This window comes from Schistocerca piceifrons, chromosome 6 (genome assembly GCF_021461385.2).
Source record: "Schistocerca piceifrons isolate TAMUIC-IGC-003096 chromosome 6, iqSchPice1.1, whole genome shotgun sequence".
Taxonomy (NCBI): Eukaryota; Metazoa; Arthropoda; class Insecta; order Orthoptera; family Acrididae; genus Schistocerca; species Schistocerca piceifrons.
The window spans coordinates 332,590,120-332,613,922 of NC_060143.1; the positions used below are offsets into that span (position 1 = coordinate 332,590,120).

Below are 23,803 nucleotides of genomic sequence, written 5' to 3' on the forward strand. Positions count from 1 at the left end.
CTAGGCGCTTCAGTCCGGAACCGCGCTGCTGCTACGGTCGCAGATTCGAATCCTGCCTCGGACATGGATGTGTGTGATGCCCTTAGGTTAGTTAGGTTTAAGTAGTTGTAAGTCTAGAGGACTGATGACCTCAGATGTCCCATAGTGGCCGGCCGCGGTGACCGAGCGGTTCTATGCGCTTCAGTCCGGAACCGCGCTGCTGCTACGGTCGCAGGTTCGAATCCTGCCTCGGGCATGGAGGTGTATGATGTCCTTAGGTTAGTTAGGTTTTAGTAGTTCTAAGTCTAGGGGATTGATGACCTCAGATGTTAAGTCCCATAGTGCTTAGAGCCACTTGAGCTCTTTAGCCTAATTTGACAAGGATGAAACAGGTTGGCGGCAGTAAAATTGTAGTGCAGTCAGCCTCAAATGCTGGTTCTCTAAATTTCCTCAGTAGCGATTCACGAAAAGAACGCCTCCTTTCCTCCAGAGGCTCCCACCCGTGTTCCTGAAGCATTTCCGTAACACTCACGTGATGATCAAACCTACCAGTAACAAAGGCTGTGACCTTTCAAAGGAAGCATCCTGGAATTTGTCAAAAGTGGTTCAGGGAAACCAAGGAGAACTTTAATTTACACCCTGTCTGATCAAACGTATCCGGCCAAGTGTTACTGGACATTAAAATGAAGTGTGTCTATCCTCCATCTTCATGACGGCTTGAAGGGGGCCTGTCAGTGAGGTGTGGAGAAACTGCGGCCCATTCTTCGTCAAGGGTCGGAACCAGAAGAAGCAGTGATGTTGAATTCTGGAATCTGGAGCATAGTTGACATTCCAAATTATCCCAAAGGTATTCCGTTGGGTTCTGTTCGATACTGTGGGCAGACCAGTACATTTCAGGAATGTTATTGACCACAAACCATTCCCTCACAGAGGCTGTTTTACGACAGGGTGCATTGTCACAATACTGTCAAATGTGTTCAAATTCTTCCGCATTACGCATTTTCTTAAGCGCATTAGGGGGACCACACCATAACCACCGAGAAACGTCTCAAGACTTTGAAATCAAATCCGTACGTCACCGATGACAGGTGATTTATCCAGGCATCTGTGAAACCCAGACCCTTCTATCGCTTTGCCACAGAGCCTAGCATTATTCATCACTTCAAATCACTCCAGTGTCTAGTGACATCTTTCTTGACACCGCCTCAAGTCTCGTGTAGCACTGACTGCAGAAACTTGTGGCTTTTGATGAGCTGCTCGACTGCTGTATCCCTTTATTTTTAACTGCCTACGCACAGTCGTTATGCTAACTGGTTTTCTGATAGCACTTTGGACTTCAAAAGTGATTCCTTCTGCTGATTTTTACAACGAGCCTCCGCGATGCTCGACGGTCCCTGTCCGAGGTCTGCGTGGTCTCGGTTTAGCTGTCGCTACTTCGCGTTTCCAGTTCACAATGACATCACCAACAGATGACTTGGGAAGCTTTAGCAGAGTTGAAATCTCCTTAATGGATTTATTACTCAGGTGATATCCAGTGACTAGTCCAGTTTCGAAGTCACTGAGCCCTCCTGGCTGACCTATTCTTGTGTTACTGCTTCTCTACTGACAACACAGTCCGGCTCGCTTCATTTTGTACAGGCGGGTCCTCCTCTCGTGACATGTAGCGCCGCATTGCTTATGGGTGTCCACATGCTTTTGATCAGATACTTACATACAATTTTTCTGTCTGTATGTAGAGGCTAACTTCAGGAACTACTGTAGCGATTTTATTAATAGATTATTAGTTATTCCGGGAGTAAGTTATGGCGACAGAGCACAGTATGGGCTTGTTCACATCTCGTTTCTGTTCTTTTGTCAGCTTTAAAGGCCTCAATATAGCTGCTGTTTCTTTTAGAGCACGCACTCGTCAGATGTATCTGTACTTCTGGAGTAACAAATATGGACTAAAGCCCCGACGATTTCGAGATTGTTACTAACGAATTCTCCCTGTCCTCGTAGGTTACGGCAATCACACGCTGCTGAGGTGCGACGCAGGCACTTGTCTGTATTGTATAGAACTAACAAAGGAATTGCAGGTAATGCAGAGGTGACGCGACGTGCGTGAGCACTGCAGTCGTGGGAACGTCACTTTCTCAGTCCTACCGAGCGAGGAGGCGCAGTAGTAAGCACACTGGACTCGCATTCGGGAGACGACGGTTCAAACCCGTCTCTGACCATCCCGATTTAGGTTTTCCGTGATTTCCCTAAATGGTTTCAGACAAATGCCGGGATGGTTCCTTTGAAAGGGCACGGCCAATTTCCTTCCCAGTCCTTCTCTAACCCGAGCTTGTGCTCGGTCTCTAATGACCTCGTTGTCGACGGGACGTTAAACAGTAATCTCTACATCTACATCTACATACATACTCCGCAATCCACCATACGGTGCGTGGCGGAGGGTACCTCGTACCACAACTAGCCTCTTCTCTCCCTGTTCCACTCCCAAACAGAACGAGGGAAAAATGACTGCCTATATGCCTCTGTACGAGATCTAATCTCTCTTATCTTATCTTTGTGGTCTTTCCGCGAAATATAAGTTGGCGGCAGTAAAATTGTAGTGCAGTCAGCCTCAAATGCTGGTTCTCTAAATTTCCTCAGTAGCGATTCACGAAAAGAACGCCTCCTTTCCTCTAGAGACTCCCACCGAGTTCCTGGAGCATTTCCGTAACACTCGCGTGATGATCAAACCTACCAGTAACAAATCTAGCAGCCCGCCTCTGAATTGCTTCTATGTGATCCCTCAATCCGACCTGATAGGGATCCCAAACGCTCGAGCAGTATTCAAGAATGGGTCGTATTAGTGTTTTATAAGCGGTCTCCTTTACAGATGAACCAGATCTTCCCAAAATTCTACCAATGAACCGAAGACGACTATCCGCCTTCCCTACAACTGTCATTACATGCACGTCCCACTTCATATCTCCTCCTCTCAGTCCTAGATGACAGCAGTTAACCTTAATGTCTGTGCTTTCTACGATAACAGAAATAACATAAGTGTACGGAACAGCTAAATGCTAGCAAGGAAATTGCTAAAAAAAAAGGATAAAAAGGGACACGACAAGTTGGAGAAGTTAATTAGCACTAAAAAGGTTTCATATATTTGTGTGTTACCTGTTAGCATACAACTGAAGAATAACTATTGCCAAGGTATCTAAGCAGTATTACTAGAATGTATGAAAAAATTTCACTATTGTTTTTCGTGTTAATAGTGTAGACATTTCACTGTAGCGTTTCTGAAATTCCTTAATAGATCCACGCTACCGTTCTGTGTTTGCGCTCAGTATACACTTTTGGTATAATGTGTCCGCTCCTCAACTCCCCCCCCCCCCCCCTCCCACCCCTCCACATACACACAAAATCAATGTGTTTCAATGTATGACGTGCAAGTGTGTTATAAACAATCTTTTTCCAGACTAAATGCAATTTCCCGATTTGCTACAAGTACATGCAAGTCTGCCACTTGCTTTGACCAACAGTAAACCTCCGCAATTATTTTGTTTTATGTTCTCAAGCATTGAAATCGATGCTGTTGAAAAGGTATTAGCGGCTCTGGTTGTGTCTCATTAATACTCTGCAGAGGACGCACGTCGGACGGATGTACTGCAGGTATAATATGGAGCGACGCGATCACTGGCCGACAGTGGCCGGAAGTCGGTAGCGATAGTTAGGCCTCGTCACGTGTCTTCTAAAGAGCCGGCGTATGCGTAACGCTGACTCAGGCTCAGGAGCGGAGGTTGGCCGTGTGTGGCGTTTACCGCCCAGCTGAGAAACAAGGCGAGCAAAATGAGTAAATATGTTACCTGGCAACTTCAGAGACATTTAAATCAAAACATCTTCACATATTCGCGCGGTTTCACTTATTAGTATCAGTACCCATGTCAGGTAATATAATGCATCGCTTCTAGTAAAGTAACGTGATCATGTGTCGCACAACATGACACATTTCATCTTGTCATTCAGTATGGCATTTGGAATGTCGTGAAATATGACAACACGTGTCATTAAAGTTTAGGATGCATGCATCCCCAGTCTGGGATACTTTCTATTATAGATGCATGCTCGCTCTCGGATGCTACCTATTGGAGATGCATCACACTTTCTAGAAGCAATTAAATTTGTGTCTATTTGTTTTTAGACCTCTCACTATACATGTAACAGGGGGTGGATCTAAGAGAGCTCACTGACTTGGGGAAATAGGGTAAACTCGAAAAAAAGCGCCAGTATGTCAAGATGTTTTGATTCAAATGTCTTTGAAGTTGCCACATAAGTCGGTAAGATAGTTCCCGTGTCTTACATCCCTAACTCTGCCCAGGACATATTCGTCATTTTTGTGCTGTGATAGGAGCATTATTCATTCTGGTTCCCAACTTTTACTCTACCATAATTTTGATTTTAGACCGCCTTAGCTTGGCAACCAATGTACGTTTTTGTTGATTCGGTTTGGTTGGTTGGTTGGTTGCTTGATTCGGGGGACTGGACCAAACAGCGAGGCCATCCGTCCCGTCGGATTAGGGAAGGATGGGGAAGGAAGTCGACCATGCCTTTTCACAGGAACCATCCCGGCACTTGCCTGAAGCGATTTAGGGAAATCACGGAAAACCTAAATCAGTATGGCCTGACGCGGGTTTAAACCGTCGTCCTCCCGAATGCGAATACAGTGTGCTAACCACTGCACCCCGTCCGGTTGGGGATTTTCTCTGCTCGGGGATTGGGTGTGTGTGTTGTTCAAAAATGTTTCAAATGGCTCTGAGCACTATGGGACTCAACTTCTGAGGTCATCAGTCGCCTAGAACTTAGAACTATTTAAACCTAACTAACCTAAGGACATCACACACATCCATGCCCGAGGCAGGATTCGAACCTGCGACCGTAGCGGTCTCGCGGTTCCAGACTAGCGCCTGGAACCGCACGGCCACTCCGGCCGGCAATGTGTGTTGTCCTCATCATTTCACCATCATCATCATTCGTGACAGTTGCTCAATTGCGCCGAGTAAAAAAATTGAGACTTTGTACGAGCGCTGATGACCACGAAGTTGAGCGCCCCACAAAACCAATCATCATCTTAACCACAGCGCCACCTCACTCTGTGTTGACTCGGCCGACGACTGATCCGGGGTAGGTTTTTTTATAGTCTTCCGAACCATTTTGCTTACATCGTGGCAACGGAATAAGCTTTCACAAAACAAGAGGACGACCATCAATTAATGTATTTGTATACCTTCATACAAAATTTGAACCGATTCGCACAAGTTTGAAACAGAGATGTGAGTCTCGCCAAACTTGTTCCGAATAAAGCTTGATTTTTGAAAGCGAATTTTTGTGTTTTATCGTAAGAATGGATTTTTTATTTATTTGATACACTTTGAGCCGTTTCTGCGCATCCAATTCGTGTAAGAACGCGTTTTATCTGCTACACTTACCTCGAATTTAAACCATCGTATCTCGACAACGAATAAAGATTATGGGATTTAAAAAAAAGTTGTTTTGGGTTTGTCCACATATCGATCTCCTTCTAAAGTTTGGACGGATTAGTACAAATTTAAAATATAGTACGGGCGCGCCTCATAAACCTCCCATAAAAATGTGTTTTTCCACGTAAAATCCAAACGAAGCAAGAGTTTTTCAAATGCTATAATTTATCGTAGACCAAGATCCGATGGATCGGTGGACCAAATTTGAACCATCAGTCTCGCTCCTTTGAACCATCAGTCTCGCTCCATTTCGGAGTTATTTAAGAGTGACTGTTCTTGCGCGTGAAGTCCGAACGGCACACATACATTTGGTTCCATTAGCTGAGCATTAATTTCAGCCTAATTAAAATCTTTTGCAAAAGGAGTTAATTGATTCGCACAATTTGCCTGGGCGCCAGATCCGGTTCGTCGTTGAAACCTTACTTAATGTACTGTAACATAGTTACATTCAGTCAGAGCTTCGAATGGTTATACAAATGGCCGCTGGTCCGGGCTAAACCAAAAACTTTTTAACCCATACTCCTAGCTCAAATAAGAACCGATCGCCAAGAACCCTCCAGTCCGCGAGACTGTGCACTACCTTTTCAGACATGTGTGTTACAGTCTTCCGCGCTGTAACTACTTGTTTTCTTTAGCAAAGATGATAAATAAACCGTAGTAATATTGTCTTTCTTTTCGTCTTGAATTATTTTCTAAACAAGGCCTTGTTACGATTTTATGGTGGAAACGGGAGAATGTTTTTAGATTATTCTCACTTTTACAAGAGACTCTTTGTTACTGCATCATGGACGACTGTCGTTTAATGATAATATAATTTAAGTTCAGACGTATCTTTGAATAAAATTTTCGTTCAATATATTTGTCACTTCGATGGACTTCACAAAATTTCATGATGAGAGAAATAAATCATTTAATGCTATTAAAATAAAAAAAACTAAATTTGTATTACTTTTTTCACATAAATCTTCCCGAAATATCGTTTATAAATGTGTGTTCTATATATGCTTTTGTCTAAGTCGTTTTCCTAGTTATGTACGCTCCTCTATTACACATACAGATTATTACAAACAATCAGTATCACACCCAAAAACAATTAAGTAATAAACTAAAGCTCCTTTAAGGTCTGTTTATTATGGAGAAGCTGGGTACTCTGAGTTCGGCTTCCAAAGCCGGAAGTTAATTCGCAATCTGAGCAGGTTGATATCCCATACTCCCAGGAGCGTTTTCACACTGAATGGCCCGCCACGTCCCAAACTCCTCGAACTGCGTAGTTGAAATCAAGTATGACGATGACAAGATATTCTTCCTCTTCACATATTGAAGAGTGGATATCTACGTGTTCGGACTAGGGAGGCGTTCTGCCACCCGTTTTACACAGGGGGAAAACTTTGGCTAGACCGCTGGAGTCTCAGACGTACCATGTCTGCGCTATGATAGAATTTCATATTGTCAACTTGGCAAACAGCCAAGGAAGTGACTGTCTCCACTGGAAAACTGTATCTCCTGGAAAACTGTCTCCGGCGGTTTTTTAGGGGGTGATTTGTGAGGAGGCCGGGGGCTGCAACCACCCCCGTAGCTGCTTAACTGTTTTGAATTGAAATGTAACGCAGTGCTCTTGACCGTCCATGTAATGGGCCGGCCATTGTGACCGAGCGGTTCTAGGCCCTTCGGTCTGGGACCGCGCTGCTGCTACGGTCGCAGGTTCGAATTTTGCCTCGGGCGTGGATGTGTGTGATGTCCCTAGGTTAGTTAGGTTTAAGTAGTTGACTGTAGCGCCCAGAACCGTGCAGCCACTCCGCCCGGCGGTCATGAGCATATTCCTTCGTGTTTGTAACAGCAAATAGTTATGGTCACCGCGCGTTATAGTCTGTGGACAACCTTGGTCTGACCGTCTTGATGCCGACCGTTTGTTGAAACATTACTACCACGTTCTGTGAACAGGCGGACGAACATCTAGCACAGTGGGAACCCGTCTCAGAGTCTTTCCGTCTCTAATACGCCAGGGGTTCTCCGTCGCAATTCGTCAGATAAGAGATGTATCGATGTCATTCGATTAAGCTGGCTACCCTAGCTGTCTCACTGTCGCAGTACCAACTACATCCCCACTCTAAAAAATACTGGTACGTGCTACGTACAGATGTCATACAGGTACTGCGGCACGGCTGATTTGTATCTGGCAGTTTCTTATATAGCACTGTTGTGCCAGTAACACATTTTTCTTGTCACTTGGTTTCTGTATTGATTTGTTCTTGTTTTTGTCATTTGTGGAGAACAGTCTTGAGTTAAATGCACTGTATTTCTGATATATTTTTGGTTGTATGTTGTCAGCTGGAACGCCTCGTACGTCTTATAAATAAATGTTATTATCTGAACGTCGTGAATAGCACTGGCTTACAGCACCTCTTTGGTAACTCGCATTTCTCGTGCTGTGGGACAGGACGCTCCGCCATATTGTCCAGATGTTGCGGTTGCAGTTGCTATAGGCGTGCTTTTATTGGACACAACACTGACTGTGCCTTCACCGTGTAATGCGCCATGATAGGCAGAAGACCCGTCATGGCAAACCAGTGAGAGCTGACTAGAGAACCGCGCGAATCGGTCTCCGGCAATTGGTTTCTTCTTCTGCTACGCGCGTCGTGGCGAGAAGAAAGTAGCGCGTGACGAGACTAATTAACAATGCGCTTTCCCTCTCGCGCCTTTTTCGATAGTCGACTGCCATTGTGTGGGAAGACGATGCTGAATGACCCGACGAAGACGAGAGTTCCTTGTCCAACCCCAGATGAAAATGTCACAGAGCCCCGGACCTCCACGACTTGGTGGCCACTCGGGCGGCTAAATCACGATCGATACGATCATGTAACAACGATATTTAACTTGTGGTATGTGGGTGTTGTACTGTACATTTTCTTCTCTTATATACGTATAAAAGGCAATGTCCTGACTGACTCACTCATCGTTGCCCAGCCCAAACCGCAAAGGATAGAAATTTGGAGAAGGTGTGGATCTTATACTGTAGGCGTCGTTTAAGAAAGAGATTTTTGAAATTGCAACCCTGAGGGGGTGAAATAGTAGATGAAGGCCTTTTTTTAAAAAAATGTCGCTATTAAGGCAATTTTGAAGCTAGACCTACGAAAATTGGTATTTGGTTTGGAAATTTAACCCTATGCGGATGAAAAAGTGGGTGGAAGCTTTTTTTGAAAATATGTCATTATTAAAGAACTACTAAATTATGTTTAGAGCTACGTCTATAAACATTGGTATTTGGCGTCTCGGTTACAAATAAAAAAATACGTGTTCAATGTTTTTGGGAACTGAATCCCTAAGAGGGTGAAACATGGGATAAGATTGTTTATGAGAATATTTTATTACGAAAGCATTCTTAGAGCTATATTTATGAATATATAAATTTGGCTTCTCAGTGAGAAATAAAAAATACAGTCCTATATCCAGTGAACGATGACTAACAACAGTTGTACAAGACCGTATTCTGAATTAATGCCTCGAATTTTTTTATATGAAAACTCTTAAAGCTTTATAAATAAAACAAGTGTTATTAACATTCCACATCTTCATGTCTACATATTTATTTCACGTCACGCTGGCGACGAACACATTTCTCCAAACGAGAGACCAGTTCTTTGACACCGTATCTGTAGACTGTTTGTCTCTGCTGACGAAGACACAACCTCGCTTCAGCTTGCACCCCTTCATCACCATCAAAGTGATGTCCTCGAAGGTGTTCTGCACGTTTTGGAAAAGAGATGAAAATCGGATGGGGCTAAGTCGAGATGATCAGTGACAGTGAACTCTGAGCGCTCGTGTGTGGTCTGGCATTCTCACGCTGAAGGAGAAGGTCCTCCATGTATGGACGAACTCTTCGAATTCGAAGCTCGCGTAAAGTACACTATTCCTCAGGCACCGACATGCTTACGATGCAGACCGCGATTTTACACGCTACAATTCGGAGCTTTCTAGCGGCAGAGGGCTGTAAATATGTAGATATGAAGAATAAAGATGTAGAATATTAAAAACGTTAAATGGTTCGAATGGCTCTGAGCACTATGCGACTTAACTTCTGAGGTCATCAGTCGCCTAGAACTTAGAACTAATTAAACCTAACTAACCTAAGGACACCACACACATCCATTCCCGAGGCAGGATTCGAACCTGCGACCGTAGTGGTCCCTCGGTTCCAGACTGTAGCGCCTAGAACCGCACGGGCACTCCGGCCGGTTAAAAACGTTAGTTTTATTTAAGAAGATTCAAGATTTTTCACGTAAAAAATTCGGAGGCAATACTTTTCAGCTAGCCCTCGTGTAAGTTCCAGGTTAACTCTTCTTTGCAGCTACTGTAGATGAGTGCTGACGGACTGACTTGAGGCACTGTCTGATTAACTAATCAGTGGAGCTGTGTGTCTGGTTGTATCCGCGTCTGGCGGGTGGATGGCAATTTGGAATTATTTGTGTGACGTAAGGCGGAAGCGTAGCGTAGTCCTTGTTTGTGTGCGACTTCTGCGCGGTCTGACCTTCACCATGTTACGCCCGAGATGTAGGCACGGCGGCACTCTTCTGTGTAGGCTGTGTCCCGTATCTTTGGAGGATACAGCAATGGGTAAACCGCCACTATTGGTGACCCAAAAGCGTCACGACACAGTTGGCAGCGGGCGCTGGAAGCGTGGTCGGGGCTCAGAGCACACGCAGGGCCGTGCGTGCTTACATTTGGGTCGCATGGGCACCACGCCCTGTGGCCGGCTGCATGCGGGTCGCCGTGATGCGACACCGCGGTTGCACGCGTCGCAACGGCAAGCAGGTCCCTCATTACTCGCCTCTGACGCGCCACGAAGGCAGCTGCCAGCAAACCGGACGAGATGGTTTTCAGATCGTTGCAACATTCTGGGGCGTCCAGTAGCTACACAGTAGAGGCCGTTTGGGAAAGGAAGTTACGACCGTAAACGTAATGTTGCCAGAAACGAATTTTACGGCGAAAAAACGAGGGCGGGCGCTGTCAGGTCACGCAGCTGAGTCCTACAGGGTAAACCCGAACACCGGCAAAAATTCTGATGTTGTTCTGTTATTTTCTCAATATTTTTCTATAGGGTACGCGTGATCTGCAGTGCCTCTTCGCAAAGTATTTGAATGTTGTTAGACTTCTTACCTAGATTTTATCTTTATATCTGTATTGCACTGAAAATATCTGCACAACATGGTGTGTATTGTGTGTCTTGCTTGCAGACAAACTTGTTGCATCCACTTGTGGATGTACAGGAAATCGGCGGGTCAAAGATCTGGAAATCGCCACGAGAAGAAATGTACATTTTCAGTTATTAGATAAATATTTCAGAATAATACACAGTTGTTGTTGTTATGGTCTTCAGTCCTGACACTGGTTTGATGCAGCTTTCCATGCTACTCTATCCTGTGCAAGCTTCTTCATCTCCCAGTACTTACTGCAACCTACATCCTTCTGAATCTGCTTAGTGTATTCATCTCTTGGTCTCCCTCTATGATTTTTATCCTCCATGCTGCCCTCCAGTGCTAAATTTGTGATCCCTTTATGCCTCAGAACATGTCCTACCAACCAGTCCCTTCTTCTTGTCAAGTTGTACCACAATCTCCTCTTCTCCCGAATTCTATTCAATACCTCCTCATTAGTTACGTCATTTACCCATCTAATCTTCAGCATTCTTTTGTAGCACCACATTTCGAAAGCTTCTATTCTCTTCTTGTCCAAACTATTTATCGTCTATGTTTCACTTCCATACCTGGCTACATTCCATACAAATACTTTCAGAAACGACTTCCTGAAACTTAAATCTACACTCGATGTTAATAAATTTCTCTTCTTCAGAAACGCTTTCCTTGGCATTGCCAGTCTACATTTTATATCCTCTCTACTACGACCATCATCAGTTATTTTGCTCCCCAAATAGCAAAATTCCTTTACTACTCTAAGTGTCTCATTTCCTAATCTAATTCCCTCAGCATCACCAGACTTAATACGACTACATTCCATTATCCTCGTTTTGCTTTTGTTGATGTTCATCTTATATCCTCCCTTCAAGACACTGTCCATTCCGTTCAACTGCTCTTCCAAGTCCTTTGCTGTCTCTGACAGAATTACAATGTCATAGGCGAACCTCAAAGTTTTTATTTCTTCTCCATGGATTTTAATACCTACTCCAAATTTTTCTTTTGTTTCCTTTACTGCTTGCTCAATTACAGATTGAATAACATCGGGGAGGGGCTACAACCCTGTCTCACTCCTTTCCCAACCACTGCTTCCCTTTCATGCCCCTCAACTCTTATAACTGCCATCTGATTTCTGTACAAATTGTAAATAGCCTTTCGCTCCCTGTATTTTACCCCTGACACCTTCAGAATTTGAAAGAGAGTATTCCAATCAACATTGTCAAATGCATTCTCTAAGTCTACAAATGCTAGAAACGTAAGTTTGCCTTTCCTTAATCTTTCTTCTAAGATAATCGTAAGGTCAGTATTGCCTGACGTGTTCCAACATTTCTACGGAATCCAAACTGATCTTCCCCGAGGTCGGCTTCTACCAGTTTTTCCATCCGTCTGTAAAGAATTCGCGTTAGTATTTTGCAGATGTGACTGTTTAAACTGATAGTTCGGTAATTTTCACATCTGTCAACACCTGCTTTCTTTGGGATTGGAATTATTATATTCTTCTTGAAATCTGGGGGTATTTCGCCTGTCTCATACATCTTGCTCACCAGATGGTAGAGTTTTGTCAGGACTGGCTCTCCCAAGGCCGTCAGTAGTTCCAATGGAATGTTGTCTACTCCCTGGGCCTTGTTTCGACCCAGGTCTTTCAGTGCTCTGTCAAACTCTTCACGCAGCGTCGTATCTCCCATTTCATCTTCATCTACATCCTCTTCCATTTCCATAATATTGTCCTCAAGTACATCGCCCTTGTGTAGACCCTTCTATATACTGCTTCCACCTTTCTACTTTCCCTTGCTGCTTAGAACTGGCTTTCCATCTGAGCTCTTGATATTCATACAAGTCAGCACAGTTACAGTAATGTGACCAACGAGTGTGTTCGACGCCAACGTACCACAAACACTCACTGGCGGTAGGTGGCAGTACTGGTAGTGGAGGTTATACAAAGGGTACTAGGAATATTTTGCAATACGACGCAACAATAAGTGGCAGGTGGCCGATTGATGATGTGTTCTGAGAATACTTCATTCTTGCATTGTAGCCGCTGTGCCAAGTCTGTGGGCGCAGTTGTTCACTAGCGGGGTTAGTTTGAAGTGCTTGCTTATGGCATCGTGGTCACGAAGTGCGATTCGGGCATTTTGCGGTAAAACGTTGCACGTGGTTTGAACATAGACCAATGCTTTGAAGAAATGACTCTTGCACTCGTTGATGTTTGTCCAGATGGTACAACTATATTCGGGTGGTACAGAGAATTCCGAAGAGGAAATTTCACTCTGTAGGACGCTCAAAGGACGGGAAGATCATGATCATCAGTTACGGAGGAAAACATTGATGCTGGGAGGAAAATGCTAGACGAAGATAGGCGAGTGATGTATAAGCAGGTAGAGGATACTTTAGAACTAAATGCACCAGCAATTCGTTCGATTCCGCATGATAATTAGAAAGTAAAGAAACTGTGTCTCTGGATGCCGCGTAGACTGACAGAAGAACAGAGATGTTAAAGAAGTTTACTGAGGAACAATTTCAGTATGTGATGTGAATAACATCGTGACAGGTGACGAGACTTGGCTGTACTATTATGATGTGCCGACTAAGACTCAAAACAAAGTTTGCCTCTTTGAAGATGACGACACACCTGTAGCTGTCAGAACATCCCGATCAGCAAAGAAGAAAATGATATCTTTCTTTTTTTTTTTTTTTTTTTTTCAAGTGCAATTGTGGGCCATGTTGTTTAGACACACAGAAGACAGTCACAGCTAAGTCGCACACTCAGCAGTGCCTGCCCAAAATCATCTAGTCTTTGAAGGACCCGAGACCGAAGTCAAGAATGGACACTTGGTTCCTGTATCACGATAACGCTCCAGCTCACCGCGCCAACGCATGCACTGAATATTTGCAAGGTACACAACTGAAACTTCTTGAGCACCCTCATTGCAGTCTAGACCTGGCTTCGTTTGACTTTTCATTGTTCCCGCATGTAAAAATGAAGCTGAAAGGAGTGCAGTTTTCAAGTGATGAGGACCTGCTGAAGGCGTGGGACACCGAGTGTGCCTTACTCCGCACAGAAACTGGAGAGAACTGGTGTAGCGATTGGTTTCGAAGGATGGATAGGAGTATTCAGTGTGGCGGAAATTACTTCGAAAACTTAAATAGAAAAGCTTTGTCGCAAAACTTTCCTAGTACCTTTTGTGTAACGTGTGTCAGGGAACGCGGAAAACAGTGCAGTCGTTGTAACGCGCAAACGGAGCGATTTATCTGACGTCCAAAAGGACATGATCACTGGCGTTTGGGCCAAAGGTGGAAACATTTCTGAAACGGCTAAGTTTGTAAGATGCTCGAGTGCCGCTGTGGTTAAAGTATACCGTGCATGGCAAAAAGGTGCTATCGAAAACCGGCGCCGACGTAATTGTGGTGCACCACGGGCCATAGATAATAGGGGTGATCGATGGCTGCGGAGATGTATACGAACGAATAGACGTGCATCTGTTGAGCAGTTGTCCGCCCAGATGAACCAACGGGCTACCGGCAATGTCTCATCAACGACCGTTCAGCGAACGTTGCTGCGTATGGGCCTCCGCAGCAGGCACCTGGTTCGTGGATAATGCACGCACGAGCGGCAAGGAAACTGGTTCTTGGCGGACTGTAGTCGCGAATTCGGTCACGTACACTCACGCTATTACAGTCAGAAAATCGTGGAACTATTGGCCACATGGGCTAGACTGGAGAGACGGTCTTAAGGTGCATGCCGTTCATCGTTCTGATATGAAACACAGGAAAGAAATTCGTTGTTATGTTCGTCTTCACACATGTACAGTATAAACAAAGATTGCCGTATTCTGCGAAAAATAAAATAGGATTTTTCGTAAGTCTTCCTGACTCAACAGGTCTGTCATTCCTAAGATCGTCTACAAAAAATCCTAAATATTAAAAGCTGCGCATTGTGGGTTAAGTATGAAGAAACGCGGGCACAATAAAGTATTGTATTTTCTTCGCGTTTGTTAAGAATACTAATTTATTCATTTATCGTATGATGACAAAGAAATACAGACAACTATTTACAACAAATGTGTGCATTTCTATACAGATACGGACAATTTCTAGTTTGTGATGAGTTCATAGCTCTAAGTCCAGGCTGGAAATTCAGTCAGAAGCTTCTGCAGACAAACTGTGAAGGTCTTCCATTGTCCCTTTGAATGCTCTGATGGAAAATTCAAATGGTGCGTGATGTACAATTTGCTGCTCTTCACCGCAGTCACGTTCAGGGAAGGGCTTCCATCCCCACTGATGCAGCAATGTTGCACATCTGCCCTCTGGTCTCCTCTGCCCCGTTACGTAGTAATTGCGTTTCGATTATTGTCTTATCCCCGTTTACCTTTGTGTTGGTATTACACTAATAATTTCTGCACAACAGTGCAGATGTCGACCGTATTCGCGATGTCTCTTGTTTGGAAACAAAACAGTTATTCCACTCGTTCACGGTACTTACTGTTGACAACAGTAATGCCCACATTATTCTTCGCCCTCGGTCACACGTTCAGTATAGCTTCGTTGTGTCTCGCGTTTGTTTTTTACGGCAATGTTATGCGTTAATGTCTTGCACGTGTAGCGTAATGCGCGGCGCTCTAGCTTGAGAGACAGGATGTGAACCATTTGCGAATCGAATCCACCAACGGATTAACGACCTGGTACTCCAGCCAGATTGAGTGCGGTGTTTAGGTGGTTTCCCTCGCTCGTTTAGCCAAATGCAGGGCTGGCCGCACGTTCCGCCTGAGAGAAAACTGTACACAAACTGTCGAAATACTAGAATAGACAGAACAAAGTTTACACGTTTCACGTATAGATAGCGCACACGTCTTCCCTCTTTTAGGTTACCAAACGACTGTGACGTCAGGAAGAGCATCTGAGCACAGAGTTAAATAATGAAATAAAATTTACCTAATCCTGAGAAAAGGGTCCCCTACTAGACGGGATACACGCTAGGGAAAAGAAGAAACCTACGGGTTCACCGAATGCAACGGTAGAGCGACAGAACGACGCTAGGCTGTTCCCTGAGCGACAGCAGCCAGATCACTCTGCTTTTGCTTCTGTACATAGGCGCTCAGGAGGAACCGAATCCTTCCGTGTTAGAATGATTGCATACTGCTGGCGTTTTTACTGCTGTGACGATATTTTCACAGAAACAATTGTAACTGGGGTAACAAACTGAAGAAATCACAATTACCTTATTACTCTGTAACAAGACACTGAGTAACTTCAGAATGACATGTCCGAAATGGGGATGGGAAAAACCGTCCGGTTAAGACCGATACCGATATTCTTCAGCATTTATTTGGTCTCGGTTATAATAGGTATTTTTTGTTTTCTATTAAGAACCGGGTAAAAAACCGAAATATTAATTAGCGATAGCAGCAGTGCTAAAATTTTTCGTTATTGAGTGAACGTTTCTTTAAAAAACAAGTAACTGTTATTTGTGAAATTTGCCTTACTCTAAATATTACGTTTTTTATAGAAAACGGGAAAATTGATCAGTGCTATTTTAATAACAATGCCGACGCAAACGAGCAACAAACACATGGCGTAAAATTGATACAGTATTGCTGAGACTATAATGTACCTGTTACCGTGAGCCTTGACCTAGTAGATGATATGCGTGCACATTCAGGGCGCAAGACTTGCTCCTTCTGGTCTATATGGTAGTTTCTCGCAGTAGTCGCCGGACATCCGTTGGGTATCAGAATTGCACAACTCCAGGCTGGAAATATTTTACTAATTGACGTAGCAATGAGGTACAATGCTTCATTTGCTTTAAATATTTAATATGTCTCCCATTTCTATGACATAATAAAAGAACGAAATTATGGTAACAATAATAAATTAAAAACTTGACAACAGTTCATTCATAATTTACAATAAAATTGGAAAGTATCTGCTGCCTGAGCCTAAATAATTGTCTGTCTGCTTGTAACTATTGAAAACGGACAAGTTAACACGAAAAATAGAATTCTTCATCTAAGATTTCACCATTTAGTACTGAATATTCGTAATTCCCAAACAGTGGTATGATCCCGGTTACAGCACGATTTTTGGACAGAGTTTCAAAACATTAGAATCAATAGGAGAATACTGGCGATTTTTTTGTAGTACTCAACCACTAATCACTTTTCGAAGAAAAGCAATGAAAGGTGGACGGACTAAAATTTCTTTTATTTGCTTATTTAATTTAATATTTTGATTCTGTGTATCTTGAAACTGCGAGAGTCAAAATTTTACAATCTTTGTTCGATCTCTGTATTTATTACAGGAAATAATAGGAATAAAAAAAAGAAAATCGGTTATTTCCAAAACTGATAGAATGGAAAACCGGCTGTTTTAGCGATAATCGCCGTCCCTAGACCGAAAGAACAGTCACCACACATATACAAATATATACGCCTTGACAACCATTCAAGAATATTTCCGTACGATCTTTCGATCTTGCACGAATCAGCGTGAGGCTGCGAGCAATGGGTGTGGTAGACGGGGGTCGCTACGTAAGTAGTGTGCGTCAAGTTGGGAATTTGGGTTGGACAGGAGACGTACTCGGGTAGCCGAATCACTTTAGGCGACTTCTCACGTAAAACGGAAAATTCGGGTTCGAGTCCCCGTCCGGCACAGATTTTCACTTCTCACCAACGGATTTCGTTTCAATGCCCGATTGTGGCCGTTGCCAAAATTTCTATATTAGCATCAGAAATTTTGCGAAGGGGCTCAGTTTCACTTTGTATAAATGGATTATAGAGTGATAAAGGTCATACTTGTAACCAAATTGCAATTGGGTTGCCGATAATGAGAAACAATTAATTTAAATTAGGCAGATATTTTGTTCTGCGGCAAGGAACTTTGCTGGACTTAGTGTACTTGCTCAAGTTGTTTGTTGCCCTGTTTCCTTCTCTCGCGCTCTTTACAATATCTAAATCTACAAAAATACTCTGCAATTCAGAATTTAGTGCCTGGCTGAGGGTCTACCGAACCACCTTCAGACTATTCGTGTATTGTTCCACCATAGAACAGTGCGCGGAAAAAACGAACATTTAAATCTTTCCTTGCGAGCACTAATTTCTCTTTCTTTATTACAATGATCATTTTTTCATATTAGGTGGCCGCCAACAAAAAAGTTCCCATTCGGAGAAGAAAGTGGGTGGTTGAAATTTGTGAAAGAAATCTCGGCACGACGAAAGCCGCCTTTGTTTTAATGATTGCACACCATTCGCGTATAATATCCATCCCACTCTCCCCCTCATTCCGCGATAACACAAAACGAGCCGCTGTTCTTTGAACTTTTCGGATTTCCTCCTCCAAACCTAACTTGTCCATATCCCACATCGCGCAGCAGTACTCCAGAAGAGGGCGGACAAGCGTTGCCAAAAAGTAAAATAAAAAATTAGGATAAGCGCAAATACGACTTGCTCACCGAGGGTTCCGAACAAACTTAGTTATGAATGTATGTTGTTCATCCATGCTGGGAATCTAGAATCTTGTCGATTTTTGCCTGCTACCGATATCGATAATTACACCCCGTTTCTGAGAAAAAGGGGTATAGCACAAGGCCAAACAGACGTCGTGACAACGAAAGTATTTTCTGTGTGCTGTAATTGCAAATTACCAATTTTCGGATTTTTCCCGTGCTTTTACTGTGGAACCTTGCTAGTTGCCAATTTCATGATTCTAGGTCAAAGGGAAGTGCCCTATAGGTTTTGATAAATGAGTTTGCGAGTCTCGAAACATGATACATGAATGGACGTATCTTTTGAGTGCAGTGAGCTAGAAGCTTAAATTTCTTACATCACAAAGGGACCGTAGACCTTAGTATGTGACATAAATTTCAGTTAAATATATGTGTGTGTTCTTGAGAAAGAGGGTTCTTAACAATCGGGCAGACAGTGAGACAGACAGACAGAGAGAGAGAGAGAGAGAGAGAGAGAGAGAGAGACAGACGCAGACAGACAAACAGTCGGACAGGAAAGCGCTACTGTAAGGGTTCTGTTTTTACAGACTGATATACCGAAGCCTAAAAAACTAATTGGACTGTGTCAAGATAAATGTTTCATTATCAGTCGCTGGAGGTCCTCAGACGTTATTTGTGAAATTATATCATTCAGCTTAAAGAAATTTATATGTTTCTGTAAATACGTGTTGTTGTTGTTGCTGTTGCTGTTGTCTTCAGTCCTGAGACTGGTTTGTTGCAGCTCTCCATGCTACTCTATCCTGTGCAAGCTTCTTCATCTCTCAGTACTTACTGCAACCTACATCCTTCTGAATCTGCTTAGTGTATTCATCTCTTGTCTCCCTCTACGATTTTTACCCTCCACACTGCCCTCCAATGCTAAATTTGTGATCCCTTGATGCCTCAAAACATGTCCTACCAACCGATCCCTTCTTCTAGTCAAGTTGTGCCACAAACTCCTCTTCTCCCCAATTCTGTTCAATACCTCCTCATTAGTTATGTGATCTACCCATCTAATCTTCAGCATTCTTCTGTAGTATCACATTTCGAAAGCTTCTATTCTCTTCTTGTCCAAACTATTTATCGTCTATGTTTCACTTCCATACATGGCTATGCTCCATACAAATACTTTCGGAAAAGACTTCCTGACACTTAAATCTGTACTCGATGTTAACAAATTTCTCTTCTTCAGAAACGCTTTCCTTGCCATTGCCAGTCTACATTTTATATACTCTCTACTTCGACCATCATAATTTATTTTGCTCCCCAAATAGCAAAACTCATTTACTACTTTAAGTGTCTCATTTCCTAATGTAATTCCCTCAGCATCACCCGACTTAATTCGACTACATTCCATTATCCTCGTTTTGCTTTTGTTGATGTTCATCTTATACCCTCCTTTCAAGACACTGTCCATTCCGTTCAACTGCTCTTCCAAGTCCTTTTCTGTCTCTGACAGAATTACAATGTCATCGGCGAACCTCAAAGTTTTTATTTCTTCTCCATGGATTTTAATACCTACTCCAATTTTTTCTTTTGTTTCCTTTACTGCTTGCTCAATTACATATTGAATAACATCGGGGAGGGGCTACAACCCTGTCTCACTCCTTTCCCAACCACTGCTTCCCTTTCGTGCCCCTCGACTCCTATAACTGCCATCTGTTTTCTGTACAAATTGTAAATAGTCTTTCGCTCCCTGTAGTTTACCCCTGCCACCTTTAGAATTTGAAAGAGAGTATTCCAGTCAACATTGTCAAAAGCTTTAAGTCTACCAATGCTAGAATCGTAGGTTTGTTTTTCCTTAATCTTTCGTCTAAGATAAGTCGTAAGGTCAGTATTGCCTCAGGTGTTCCAACATTTCTACGAAAATGATCTTTTGATGGAAGGTAGTCTCGGTATTAAAGGCTATAACCTGGTAGTAGCTTTTTGTGGTGGTATGTAAAAGATGATGTTCAAATATGTAGATGCTGTGGAATTCTACTTCCACAAAATATTTCAGTTCAAAATATTTGGAAAGGAACTTCCAGCAGTGAAATTTGCCGTACAGCGAAAGAAATTAGCCGAAAACTAGCGATGGTGGTAAGTTCCTATGGGACGAAACTGCTGAGGTCATAGGTCGCAGGGAACGCAGCCTAGTCCGGGTAGGGAGGATTGAAACTGCATTGTTTCGAACAACGTTTTGAGTCAAGAAAAGTGTGTGCTTATAGCGGAAATTTCGATAAGAGCAAAAATTCGAAATGTACTGTAATGTTCCTGAGCAGAGACTGTCTTCGTAGATTGTGTGGTGAGTCACCCATTTCTTTTTGTGGAAGAAATGTGTCACGCCTTACTGAATGTATAAGTTTAGATACTCATGAATAACTGTGTCTAAACTGGAGGTACTGCAGGTCATGCATCATTTTAAGAGGAGAAAAATTTAATGTCATTAAAAGACTATTTCACATATGTTGCATCAAGTAACGGCTTTACTGCAAAGCTGTAAGCAAGATGAATCACACTGGAACTGGAAGAGAGAGATGGGGGAGGGGGGCAGGGGTGCACGATGCTTGACTGGAGTGACAGGCGGCTGTCGGCGGTAGCAGCGTCAGAATGCGAGAGTGCTGCCTCTTGTCTTCTCTGTGGGTCCTCAATCGCTCACGCTGCTTGCAACCCCCAGCGTCATTACGGGAGACAATTTTTGTATTTCCTGAGGGGAGCCCCGACCCCTCCCGCGTCGCAACTGTCTGCCAAAGCTAGTCACAAAGTTTTAATTATCACCTCGATAAAATCAAGCTGCGACCATAAACCTCGGCGATGTCGTTATTCCTCCTGTACGTATTCACCCTTCAGTCCGACACACGGATGACTTGGTGTAGCCCTTGGCATTTTACCTGTTCGGAGAACGTTCTATCTCAGAAATCACCTCGTGGTCAAGCTGGATATGCCTGTCACGAAATGATTTCTTCATCTGAGGAAAGAGGAAGAAGTCACTGGGTGCCATGTCAGGAGAATACAGCTGCGAGGGAAAAATAGGGTACCCAAAGAAGCAGAATGGGCGTGTGATTATAATTAAACTGACGGTGTTCCGAGTGCTACAGTCCGGGCTGTATACATCGCAGGGCGCTTAACATCGTAGGCATGTTCATTAATCGGTGCGCTCTCGAAGTATGGTGAAAAATAATAGATCAGCTTCCTTCCACCAGGTGAAAATATGGCGTAGTAAGCAGTTATAATGTGGTGTAGGTGCAAGAAAAGGGGAGGAACGATAAAACATATTATAACGGTGGTTCTGGCACGTTTATTAGGATATGGTCACAAGTTACAAAATGTGTTTAGCATGGTTTCCCGATTCAGCAACATGCACATGACATGCTGCATGTGTAACACGGCGTGGTCGACAGTTGCTCACAGCATACCTTGTGTAATCAGAGTGATACGTCGTCGTATGCTGTCCTTCAGATCAGAAAGGGTCTGGATACATCCCTGATAGGCACAACCTTTCACATATCCCAACGACCAAACCTCACATGGATTTAGGTCGGAGAGTCTGGAAGAACACACATCTGAAGTTTCCTAGAGACGATGCAATTGTTACCGACGGTTTCTCGAAGCAAATCTTTCATCTGGCAAGCTACATGTGGTGTCGCCCTATCTTGCCTGAAAACAGTGGTGTTGACACAGTTGAGTTCTTGCAAAGATGGAATCAAGTGTTGCACAAGGATGTCCTTATGATGTGCAGATGTTACTGTACGTCTAACAGGTTCGCGAAGTGTCATCTCCTCGAAGAAAAACCGAGCGAGAATGGAAGAGGTTGTGAACTCACACCACACGGTCGCATAAGCTGAGTGCAGTGAATGTTCCGGTACAATATGTGGCGGAGTAAACCGCATATGCGACAGTTCTGTACATTCACAGCATCGAGCAGAGTAAAATATGCCTCATCCATCCAAGGAATATTCGCCAACCACATGTTGTCAACTTCCGTACTTGCCAAAAAAACGAAGGGCAAAGTCATGGTGTTGTACCTATCCTTGGAGGTTCATTGGATGCACAATGTTGCCATTCCATTTTCGGTCTTCCTGGACGATTGACAATTAATATGACAGGCGCGCCAGTTTCTTCCCCTCGTGTCCTGTGGACAGGAGGGATTTCAGTTTTGGTCGCGCACGTTTGTAAGCATTTTCATGACAAGGTGCGGTGACTACTGTTGACGCACATGCTGATGCCCACACAGACACGACAATGTGCGCGGTCATTAGAATTTTAGATCTGCGGTTTCCTGTCCTGCTCCTGCCTCCGAAAGAAGTATGTTGTGTGCGCAGCCATCTCTCAGAATGTGTTAACCCAGTAAGGAAGACAAAAATTACCACCACATAAGCACGCTTTTACGTCTCCTATGAGTACCATGAGAACAGCAGAGGAAAGTCGCACGTAAAGCGGATAACTTCAGCGACTGTTTTCTCTTAAATACCACGGCCGTCGGGAAGTTCGCTTGTCATTCCTCTCCAAGCCCAGTCGCGTAAGTAGATGACATAAATCTGTCCGAAAAGTATTTACTAGAGGGTGAAATCATTAAGTAATAGTAATTTGACAATATCCTTTCCTTTCAAAAGAAAACCACTGTAATAGTTCAATCATCAGATTGAAATTGCTTAATAGGCCTCTGTTTTTCTACAGTTTCGTGCCGTTTATCAATCAACATTATGGTTCCCAAGGGCCTTGGAAGGTTTGCAGCCCCATAGCTGTTTCCCCCAGCCATCCCTTTACCTATTGCCTTTACAAAATTTACGAGGAAATAAATTTAACTAACTGTACAGTCGTCTTGTGTATGGACAAATCATTCAAGTATGGCACTATGGAAACCAGAATGAAAACTTCTTCTATCAAAGAAAAAAAAAGGTGAATATTTCCTGGCCATGGTTGGGGAAGTAAAAAATGGAAACTAGTTTTTCGATTTATCTGGCAGCTTCAGTGACATTTAAATGAAAATATCTTGACATATTTGCACTTTTTCTACCAGTTTGTATTAGTACTCTTGTAATGTAATATAAACATAATTAAAATCTCGCGATAGCGCAAAATAGATAAAGGTTACAATAACCAAGAAAATGTAGATACTATTACTAAAATAGTAAATTTAAGGCACATAGCAGCCAAGGTCTCCACCTTTATGAAGATCTAGTATTCTAAACAACGTCTCGCGCCCTCATATGTTTTACCAAGCAAATTCCGTTACCGTCGGAGGATCTGATAAACGGAGGTCGTGGGCCATAGTTTGGTGATTCCTCCACCAGACCGAGCGAGGGGGCGCAGTGGTTAGCACACTGGACTCGCATTCGCGAGGACGACGGTTCACACCCGCGTCCGGCCATCCTGATTCAGGTTTTCGTGTTTTCCCTAAATCGCTTAGGAAAATGCGCGATGGTTCCTTTGAAAGGGCAAGGCCAACTACCTTCCCTAATCCTATGGGACGATGACCTCACTGCTTGGTCCTATCCCCCAGACCAACCAACCAAAACTCCACCGGGCCATCTGAGCTCGACTACGGGCGAGACGGAAACTTCCACAGTCACTGATAATGTTCTCTAAACACTAGTACCAGGGGTTCTCCCATTGGGATGTGTAAAGGGATCACCACTGGTGGAACGGTGTTGGTGGAGGATATGGCTTAC

At 43.5% G+C, this 23,803-nt stretch overlaps 1 protein-coding gene across 1 annotated transcript in view; it reads left to right on the forward strand.

The window, feature by feature from the left end:
• Nucleotides 1-23,803, forward strand: part of LOC124803297 (actin cytoskeleton-regulatory complex protein PAN1-like) — a 290,298-nt gene that overhangs the window by 240,428 nt on the left and 26,067 nt on the right. The gene's annotated exons all lie outside the window — the stretch shown is intronic.